The sequence below is a fragment of the Haliotis asinina genome, chromosome 5 (assembly GCF_037392515.1).
Source record: "Haliotis asinina isolate JCU_RB_2024 chromosome 5, JCU_Hal_asi_v2, whole genome shotgun sequence".
In the NCBI taxonomy this organism is placed as follows: domain Eukaryota; kingdom Metazoa; phylum Mollusca; class Gastropoda; order Lepetellida; family Haliotidae; genus Haliotis; species Haliotis asinina.
The window spans coordinates 72,650,466-72,662,000 of NC_090284.1; positions in this window are offsets into that span (position 1 = coordinate 72,650,466).

The window sequence follows — 11,535 nt, forward strand, 5'->3', positions numbered from 1 at the left end:
CTTTCCGGAATTACCCGAGTAGTTACGAATGGTCCCGACCTTACGGAGGTTACAGAAAAGGACGAGTAGTCATGAATGGAAATCTTTCGGACAGGGACGATTACTTACGAATGGGCGACAGTTGCAGGCACTGATGGGAGGGGAACGAACAGTCTATGATTCTCCTGACAACTTAGGCACAAAACGGACACGACCTCAAACCTGCCACTAATTGCGGTCGTTGCATACAAGCATACACAGTAATGTCTTTATCTTTGGTTACTATATATTCGAACGATAATAGCATTAGGCCGAAGCTGCTTCTGATGTTGTGCATGTCAGTACAGGGCGCTACGTCCATACGTTCTTTCTGAGGTCGCGAATGTATGGTAACGTCCGAAAATTTGATTCTCTCAGATGCATTGTCCTGCGTTCTGACGGTAAAATGAGTGAGTTTAGTTTTACGCCGCACCCAGCAATATTCAAGCTATATGGCGGCGGTCTTTAAATAATCGAGTCTGGACCAGACAGTCGAGGGATCAACAGTATATGTATCGATCTACGCAATCGGGATACGATGACATGTGCCAGCCAAGTCAGCGAGCCTGACCACCCGATCCCGTCAGTCGCCTCTTACGACAAGGTGAGTCACCTTTTATGGCAAGCATTGGTTGCTGAAGGCCTATTCTACCCTGGGACCTTCACGGGTAAATATGACACCATTTATGTATTCTCTCATTTTGTATAACGTATTTTTTTCCTGCTACGTTTGACCACGTTTTACCTGTTGTTTGAACAATTTTCTGTGTTCAAAATTGTAGCATCTATACAAAATATTCTGAACTAAACTTTATAAATATGTTTAGAAATATCTGTATATATGCATTGCAATTCTTTTTTGGGTCAGTTTAAGAATTTATATACAATAGTTGTAAAGGTACATTCATTTGACTGTCCAGAAATCGAATGTGAAATTGACGTTAAGTACATGATATCTGTTCAGGTTTGTTAACATTACTCGCTAAAACAGTTTACTCATTGCAACATTTAGAAGATAAGTCGTCAAGAAAGACTGCGATTTTTATGATCAACCACGATTTTACACTTTTTTCAGTTCTAAGGGATTGAAATGATTTTGACTCCATTATACACGTTTAGCGGAATTTCCTCCAGCCTGTCTTCCATGAGTAGATAGTGCACGGTATGAAAGGTTTATTTATTCAATGTTGAAAAGGATCGGGCACAAGTTATGTAGCTTATGACCGCCAGCTCCCACCAGAAACATGAACAATAATGAATGGACACAATAATACTAAGACACATTATTCATATTAATCGGAGCGCTTACTTCGCACGATGTATTTTAGACTAATGCTCAGTCTCTGAATATATAAAATTTTGATGGTAACAAACAAACTCATTTTAATTGAAAAGGAGACCAAAGATTCAGAACCTGAGGAAATCTAGACTTGCTTAATTTAAGGCTTCACTGCAGAGAACGCTTGGCATTAGGCAAAATAATGTGGTTAGGGGACTGTGAGACAGACTAGATGTATTTATACACATGGCTAAAGATATTTTCATTAACAGTGTTTGGCAGAGCAGAGTTGTCGTAAAGAATAATATCAATGCCTAAGTGTACATTTGATAGTTTTAAGTCTTGCTTCAGTTCATAACGGCAGCTGACTAATTTTGGACATTTTAAAAAGAAATGGTTAGCATCTTCCACTGGAGCACCACAATTGCAAGCTTTACTCTCTGATAAATTAACACCAAAAAATCTGCATGTAATGAATTACACGAATGTCTTTACTTTGTGTGTAATCTACTTAGTATTTGTCTTTCTCTCACTAAATAGAATGTATTTTGAAACTTTGTCCATTTTTTCAGATAACTTTGATTTAAACGATAATGAAAGGTGTGCTGTATGTGTGCAGCTTTGCCAGACACGTTAAACGTTCGTGATTCTAATTAAGGAGGTTGGTTTGGAACAAACAAAATATTAAAATGACATGATATTGCAACAAATTGATATCATTTTGTAGAAAAGTGTGTCTACTTAAGTGATAAAAATAGCAAGTCATCACATCATTTGTTTGACAAGTGGCGCCCCTTTGTGGCACCGTCTGTAAGAAGTTATGTGTCAATAAAAGTTTTCTTAAATGCAAATTGTTTATTTTTTTCAAGTTGTGGCGAAGGTGAGAAAGTATGACACATGTACATGTGACGAATGTGAGTCAGAATATCGCCAATAATGAACCAAAGTTCAAACGAGATTGAACATCAATAGCTGAGCTACTTATGACGTCACATGGGCTTGATAATGGCCCGTCGTCAATCAGTTTGGTGGCATTATCAAGTTACAGTGGCTCGCTCATTTCTGTTAACGTGCGGGCGTTTTACTGATAATTCTATTCATTTTAGCCATAAGAGTAGTACATCGTTTTCCTTATTCCAGAGGTTACTAAACGTTTCTACGTCAAGAATGGCAACTAACATTCAGCTATTCTGTCTCTTTCATTCTGTATTTCATTGCAATAAAGAAATATATGTTTAACCATGTCATAGGCAAACGTACCACAAAGACAATCATGAGATTGAATTACGTAAGTGCCGATATGTAATATTACTGCAATATCAAAGAAGCAAAGATGTTTTTTTCTAAGGCAAGACACCACAACCTGCTCGGGCAGTTTCCAGTGACGTGATTCCATGCTGAAGCTGCTGATGTAGAAAGTTCTGAAATGATAAATTTGTTGTGTTCTTCATGAACATCAGTTTTAACCTGATGTGCACATAGTTGGTTACCTCAGCATAGAGAAATTTCCAGGTACAGATTCAAGCCATACATTCCATGTTTGTTACCAAAGCTAAATGTGCAGTTATTACCAAATGAAAGATGGATGAAGGAGCGTCATCGTACATAAACTGTGTAAATCTATTACAAAAGATTTTGACTGATGTCAGCATGTACTATTTCTGCTCAGTCTATACGGAAATGGGTCCCAAACAACTTCTGCCAATAACTGAACATGACCCTTTAAACAGACCTTGAACCCTTTTGCAGAACTGTATTTGTTTTAATTCCAGCTTATCATACTCCCTGGGCGATAACTTACAAATGTTCAGATGTTCACCCGGGCATAGACAGCACGTTTTTACAGGGATGTTGTGTCTCCCAATGTAGACGCCAGGAAAAGCACCGCTGCAGATGCTGTTGAAAACAATAATTGAACCTTTGCTTGCACTGAACTTGAGATGCTGCCTCTTTGCGTAATAGAATATTCAAGACCTTCTGAATCCCTTTAGTAGCACAGGTAAGAAGTGGGGTGTCATCATTTAGAAGAATACCTGGTGTATTATCCCAAGTGAGACAGAGTCCATAGTTCGAGTTACTGAATTCATGGAACATATCATTAATATAAAGCGTAAACAACCTGATAAGACACGACCCTGTCCAACATCTTGTCTTACGTGGAAAATGTGGGATGTGTAGCCATTACATTTAACGTAGGATTGCATGGATGAACACACATTATAGATAGGACGCAGCGCTTTTCCGGTTATTCCTAAATGATGCAATTGTGACACAACCCAATAAGCCAAACTCCTAGTCTGTCGTACAGACCTTGAAGTCTACAAAACTCCATCAAAACCTTTTATCTGTCCATAAACGTACAATAAACGGCAGAGTCTCTTTCCGTATAAAGGATGCTTTCACGTAACACCAGCACAACAATCTCTGTACCAGCTCCCTATTTAAATCCGGGAATTGAAAAGGATGCGGAAAGTCTTAATTCTACAAAGCAGAAGTCTTTCAAATAATATACCAAAGACAGGCGTAAGTGTAATGCCTCTATAACTGGCCTTTGTATAATGCTGGTATGATGCTATCAAACATCTGAGGAATATCTGCATCTGAGACAATAGCGTTATACAACGTCAGGATCTTCCCGCACTTTTAACACGTTCATTGTTTAAAGGTCACATGCAACGTAAAACACAACTTTGCAGATTCTGGTACCTTTCGGTATGCACTTACCGAAACAAATCATAAAAAACGCTAATTCAACCTATAAAGTTGAAAAAACGCGATGAAAGAAAAGCCCGCGAAATCGGAGTTCAAACGTTTCACTAAAAACTGGTTTCAAGAGCTGTGCTGCGCTGCGCCCATAACGCATGCGCAGTGAATAGGTTCGCGGAGCTTGAAACAGTATGCATGCCCAGCGGCTGAGGTCGTGAGCAGTAGTAGTCTAGTCTTGGTTGTGTACACAAACAAGTAAATAATCTACTCGTTACGTAAAACAACTTGTTGATTGTGGTAAGCAGTCTCTGTCACAGAGAAAGCTCAGTGTCTGGTTTATTCACACTTATAAGTCTGTCTGCCTGTCTGCTAAAGACAACATGCAATACACAGCTTCAATCATTGACCACGTGCAATTAGAACTATCAGAACACCTATCAGACGATACGTCATGAAGAAAATAAGTTGATTAATGACTCGCGCACCCGAGTCCCGTGTCTGCCACATTATGTAATTAGGCACGTGTGATACACATGACATGTTTTTATGTCTGTGAGTTGCAAAGAAACTACATTCATTTTTTTCGGATGACTGGATCTGACGGAAACTGGTGCAAACTCTTGTCAGTTTCAACTCCTGCTTTATACTTGGACGAATGACAGATTCCAGCCATGCAGTAGTTTACCATCTCTACTGACATGGTTTTTTATTGGTTCGAGCGCAAATTCAGAGAACATGTATTTTCCAAACCCAACATCTCTATATACATTCTTCATGGATAACGACTTCTTTTCGTGTATATGATTTTGTTTGACAACAGTATATGAATCCATATTGAAACGACGCATCAAGTTCACTAAAAGAAGTTGTTATCCGTAAAGAATCTTATTTTCCTGTGACTGGCTATACTTCTAAAATGCCCATCAAACAGATCATCTTTCTGTACACACAATGAACCCTCAGCATATTAGCAAATGAAACAGCCAATCGGAAGCCGTCGTTACACTTGAGTGCATATCCATCCGCTATGACTGGGTTCGGTCTCCCGAGGGCTTCGTTTCGGGGGAAGTAAGCCCACGTACAAAATATTGCACTTTTGATTCGCGATTGTACGCTTATAATTGTGTTTATTTGTTTTTTTTAAAGCAGCAATTTGGAAATTTTAACTATAAATTGTATATTTATATACTTATCCTATCTCACGATTTGCACTTCTCTCTCTTGCTTCGACGCTGAGTGGAACGAATTAGAACTTTCCTGTAGGCCTCTCTTGTCCATATGCCCGTGTTCCCTAGGCTGCTCTCCTTACAGGACGGGTCCCTTAGCCCATGCAGAGCATGCAGCATGCTCCCCTATCTACCCACGTGACTACCTCAGAGAGATCATTCTTTCTTGGAGCCCACGTCTAAATCTGTGTAGTGGGGAGGCTGGGTGGGCATACATAGAGATAGGATAAGTATATAAATATACAATTTATAGTTAAAATTTCCAAATTTTTAAACTTATCCTATCTCACGATTTGCACTTATCCCACGGTTGGACGGCGGGTAGCAGATTACCCTATGTCTCAAAGCACTGACAGTATTACTGTATAGGCTAAAGACAACCGTAGGTAGCAATGAACAAGAGAGGTCGCATCCAACTAGCATAGAACATATACTAGTGGTGGGTTCTCCTGAACCCCTTGGCTTACTAGACGCCATCGCTCCTAAGGAGTGGGTACTCCTGAGCAATGTGGTGTTCGGCCGCAACCCTCGCAAATGCAAGGAGACGCAACTAGGCGAGTCATGTCACTTCGTTGCGATTTATCAGAGTACCCCCGTAATTAAAGTCTTATGACTAGTAATCGGGCCCGTACCTGCTTCGAGACAGCCCTCCAGACCCCATCACAAAGAGGGGGAAAGGAAACTGAATCGGAAAGCTCACAAGTTTAACGTTCAGTACCAAAACAACACCACATGGCTTCCACTACTTACCACAGTAAGACCACAAAGGTGTGCTAAGGAACTTAGGAGCTATGAACGCTACGAAATCCGTAAAGGAAATCGGGAAGGACTCACTACACTGACGTGATTGCTCCGAGGAGTAGAGGTCAGCAAGCGAGATTGTTGAACTCTTCTACATCGAAAAAACAGGATCTAGCTACTGTAGATCCGTATAGACACTAATAGCAATCACCCAATAAATTGAGTAAAGAGTTCAATTCCCAGAAGAATTCAGAACAAACCTCAGAAACAAAGTTCAAAATTTTATTCAGTATGTACACGAGAAAGAAAACATAAACGCACTCTTCCTCATCTGCGTTGACGGGCCGATGACAGCTGCTGGGCCAAGACAAGGGGTCCGAACTGGTGAAGACCTTGGACATCAGTGACCGACAAATCCCTCAGATAATGCGAAGAAAACACAGTATCAGAGCGCCAAAAGCAACCCTCCGTGATGGACGTCAAGGAACAGTTGCTGTGTAGAGCCATCGTAGACGCTAACGCACGGGTCTCATGAGGATTGGATGCTGCTGGAGGTGGCAGTCCAGCAAAAGCATACTCCCTCAGTATAGTAGCACGCATCCAAAAAGATAAGGTTGTCCGTGAAACCTCAGCCTTGGATGTAGAAGACAGCGGGATGAATAGCCTCTTACGAAGACGACGGTGATCTTGGGAGGCAGCTAGGAAGATCCGCAGAGCTCTGACAGGGCAGAGAGATGAATCTTCCACATCATCAGGCCCAAGAATCGTTGACAAAGGAGGGATAGTAAAACGTCTATCTTGTTGTCCTGGTAACTGTTTTTTTGCGACAAAGTCCCAACGCAATCCCAGAAATACACGATTCACATCAAGTGCATGCAACTCTGAAATACGAGCCACAGTAGCCAATGCTACTAAAAAGAAACTTTTGAACGTTATCTGTTCAAACTCCTTATCATGTAATGGTTCATAGTCAGTGGACACTAAATGACGGAGGACAACTGACAAATCCCATGCAGGAGGTCTGAACTTCCTGGACTGGTCAGCAAGCCTGAACGAGCGAAGCAGAGACTGGAGCTCGGGAGTAGTAGACACCTTTGTTCCAGTAGTTGTAGCAAGAACCGAATTAATGGCAGCCAAATAGGTTGATAATGTAGTACCTTTAAGCTTCCTCGTAGTTCGTAAATGCTGTAGAAATTCTGCAACGACTTGAGGTGATGCAGTGATGGGAGAAATAATTCCCCTAATACCACAATAATGTTCAAATTTCTTCCATTTATTTTCATACAATGATCGAGTTGAAGTCCTGTGTGCAGAAGTTATAGCTGCAGCTACTCTCTGAGAGTAACCCTTGGCTCTCAGAGATTTCTGTAAATGCGCCATACGTGCAGATTCAGGGTCTGTGGTGACCCGTGGTACACGTCTGAATGAGGATGACGAAGTAAGTCGTTGCGGGCGGGTAGAGGTACTGGATTCGGTTCTGCTAATTGCTTTAGATAGACGAACCAACTTCTTGCTGGTCAAAAGGGTGCAACCAAGACCAGACGAATCTTGCTGGTTGTAAGTAACTTCTGAACAACCTTGGGAAGTAGAGCCGGGGGAGGAAACACGTAGGCGTTCAGTCCCTCCCAAGATATTGCTATCGCATCGTGGTCCCACGCCTGAGGATCCGGAATAGGTGATACGAACCTTGGAAGTTGATGATTCTACCGAGTGGCGACTAGATCTACTTCTGGTTGAGATATGGGGTAGATCATTGACTGAAATATCAGAGGCAGTAACATCCACTCTGTTGGTGACGGCCGTTTGGGACGAGACAAGGCGTCGGCTATGACATTCCTCACTCCGGGAATGTGTCGGGCTCTTGCCACAATGTGAAGAAAATCGATTAGGTGGTAAAACCGAAACGTCCACTGAAGCAGAGCTGCTGACCCTGTCGAGCCTTGATGGTTGATGTACCATACCACTGTTGAATTGTCCGATTGAATCAGTAGATGGGACGACTGGAGTTCTGTTGCCCAATGTTGAATGGCTAGAATGACCGCGCTGAATTCCAACTCGTTGATGTGAAGGGTCTTTTCAGCGGATGACCACTGCCCGGCCACCCGATGATGGAGAAAGTGGGCACCCCAACCCTCGAGGGATGCGTCGACGAACAGGTGAAGAGTCGGTGTGAATGGCACCATAGAGAGTCCGGAGCAAACATTCTGTTCGTTGAGCCACCAACGAAGAACTGGCCGTAGCTGCTCTGGAAGACGAATCATCTCCCTGGGGTTGTCGTTCCGGATGAATGGGCACAAAAACATTTGGAGAGGGCGAAGTTGTAGTTGGCCCCTGTACGTCAGTGCTTGTGCCGACGTTAACAACCCTAGTAACTCTTGCCATTGGCGGAGGGTTCTGGGTGAATTCAATGCTAGGGGTAGAATGCGCTGAATCTTGTCCCATCTGTCCTGAGGTACAAATAACATGCTCTGATGTGTGTCGAATATCGCCCCTATGAATTGTAATCTCCGAGTCGGTATTAATTCCGACTTCTCGAAATTCAGGATCCACCCTAATTGCGTTAGCAACTTGATGGTGAACTGCCTGTGGAGATGAAGGACAACTGGATCCTGCTGAGCTTGAACACAGTCGTCGATGTAGCTCTCGAAAATGATTCCCCGACAATGCAGGTAGCTTGTTATCGGTTTGGTTACCCGAGTAAAAAGCCATGGGGCCGTAGATATTCCAAATGGTAGTACCATCCACTGGTAATGACGTCCTTGGAACGTGAACCGAAGATACTTCCGGTGATCTGGATGTATTGGTATGTGAAAATAGGCATCTTGCAGGTCGAGGGAAATTAGATAGTCCCCTTTCTTCAAAATGGTGCGTAGCAGGTTGACTGACACCATCCGAAAGTGGGGTGGTGGTGACAGAAACCGGGCATTGAACTGTTTCATGTTGAATATCAAACGAAGTTTGTTTGAATTCTTTTTTGGCACCAGAAATATTGGGGAGTAGAACCCTGGAGTAACAATGAGTGGGTCGAGCTGTTCTACAGCATGCTTGTCCAGAAGTGTCTCTATGGTGGCCTGAAGAAGCAAACTTTGATCCGGAGGATAAGTGCGTTGAAGAGGAATGACTGTGAGAGGGGGATTCCCGACAAGCGGCATCTGATATCCGTGAGTGAGAATCGCCGAAACATATGGATCTCTGAGAATCTCCCAGTTGGGTGCAAACTTTCCTAATCTTCCGCCCACCGGTGAGTCGAAGATCGGGACAATTGGGGACGGTAGGACCAAGTCGGGCAGCAATCTCTGTGAGTCACTGCTTAGAGGTGCCACTTCCAGTGTCGGGACCTGTCTTGGTGGGACGACGAGAGGCGCCACCCCGGGAAGGTTTTTTACTCCTGTTCCGTGTTTGGATAAAGGGTCTGTCACGAAAGCAGTCTTTCAAATCTGGGTTGGTTGGAGAGAAACGAGGCGTTCTGCGTTGTTTCAATGAACTTTGCAGCTGAGATTTCTGCATTTTCAGTAATTCAACAGAGACCTGAAAATGAGTGTCCTGATGCACCTTGTTTGAAACTTCTCCAATGTTACCACCAAAAAGCATATCTGAGGAAAAAGGCTGTCTAAACAATTCAGCCTTGAAGCGTTCATCCCAAGATGAAATGTTGAGGGGGCCTCTCCTGCGCACTGCAATTACGTACCCAAAAAAATGAGATAATTGGTCTAGAATGACCTGAAACTGGTCTATGACCAATGCCATGCATCCCCTGATATAAGCATCTTGGTCAGTATATGCGTGATCAACAGCTACAGCAACAGCATCCACTGCCGAAATAGCACAATTGATAAAGGGTAGTGTGCGACGAATAGTCATATCCATATGTGCCAATTCCCTATCTTCCACAAAGAAAGGTGAAGCAGCGCGTTTGCCACATAGGGTAGAAATATCCTCGTCAACTGATGGAGACGAAGTCAACACAGAAAACCCATGGCCGTGAGCAATGGATGGCATAAACTTGGGTGAAGACAAACCATCCTTCACGCGTTTCAATTCCTTAAACGCATCATCTAATGAACTTTTCATTTGCAGAATGCACGGTCGTGGTGGCAAGGTAATGGTCGATAGGTCCCTATTCTTCAGAGCATAAGACACATTAAGGTCATCCGGAGATCTGCTCACCGACAGCTGAAGCTTTTCAACAATCCAGGCAAGTACATGCGAAGGTTCTGCTAAATCAAAACTACCCTCTGGGGTAGAAATATCCGAATTATTTGGAGAGCGGGATGAGGGTTGATGAGATACACCAGTGGAAGACAGGTTACCAGTTGATGCAACAGGAACTGAACTTGATGTAGTCGAAGGTTGACATTGATTCCAAGCTACTGTAATAGCCCGAAGCATTGTATTTAAATCTGGCCCTTGAGAGGAATCCTGATTAGGATTCCATGATTCAGGCAGAATTGTCGCCCCCGTCATATGATCCGAATCAGTTTGACGTGAAGGAGAGCGACGGTCCCTGGAACTATACCGGCGTCTGGATGGGGAGTGAACTGGTGAAATCAAACGAACCATAGCATGTTGCCTAGTCGGGGAGACAGAAGGATGGGATGACCTAACTCGATCTGGCGATCTGGATCGATTAGTAGAGCCTGACCTACCATCTCGATGGGATGATCTTGAGCGAGCAGGTGAACCTGAACGCTGAAGTGATCCAGTCCGGGAAACAACCCCAGAACGCTGATGCGAATCACATAAGTGGCGTGAATCGGGATGAGCTGACGAATCAAATTGATGAGGCAAACCAGTCCGTGTACTTGAATCAATTCGATTCCATGACTCACTTTGTCTAGAAGCCGTGGTTCGAGAAACTGCCTCAGTATGATTAAGTGAAGCCGAACGGTGTACTGAACTGGTTCGGCGATATGAAACATCACGGAAAGGTGAACCAACCCGTTCACCCAAACCTGTACATGGTGAATTGAAACGCCCATGTGAATTGATTCTATCTGGTGAATTGATTCGACCATGTGAACTGATTCGATGTGGTGAATTGATTCGGCCTGGTGAATCAGTTTGGCGACGTGAATCCAAACGGGAGGAAGTGCCGATACCACCATTTGAATCAATACGTGTTTTAGTATGATCAATAGAAACAGACTGACGACCAACGCCACTCTGCTGGGGTGAACATGACCGCTCAGTCGATCTACGAGATGGATTCGCGACAAACCTGTCAGGCGATCTAGACCTACTAGAACTTGAACGTTCCGACGAAACAGATCGATGAATCGAACGTGATCGCCTTGAATGACTTGGAGAAACAGAATTATTTGGTAATGCAGGTGATGCAGATCGGTGAACCGAAGCGACTGTTGTCACGCGTTGAGACGAACCAGAGGCCCTAGAAACCAATAGAGTAGACCGCAGATCAGGGGAGACAGTAGATACTAAAGGATTATCCATAACAACTACCCTAGAGCCGGCCTGAGACGTTGAGCCAGTTGAAGAATGCGTCCCCCAAAGCTTCCGAAAATCTTCCGAAAGGTAAGAATCTGAAGAAGCGTCCAAAAAATCCTC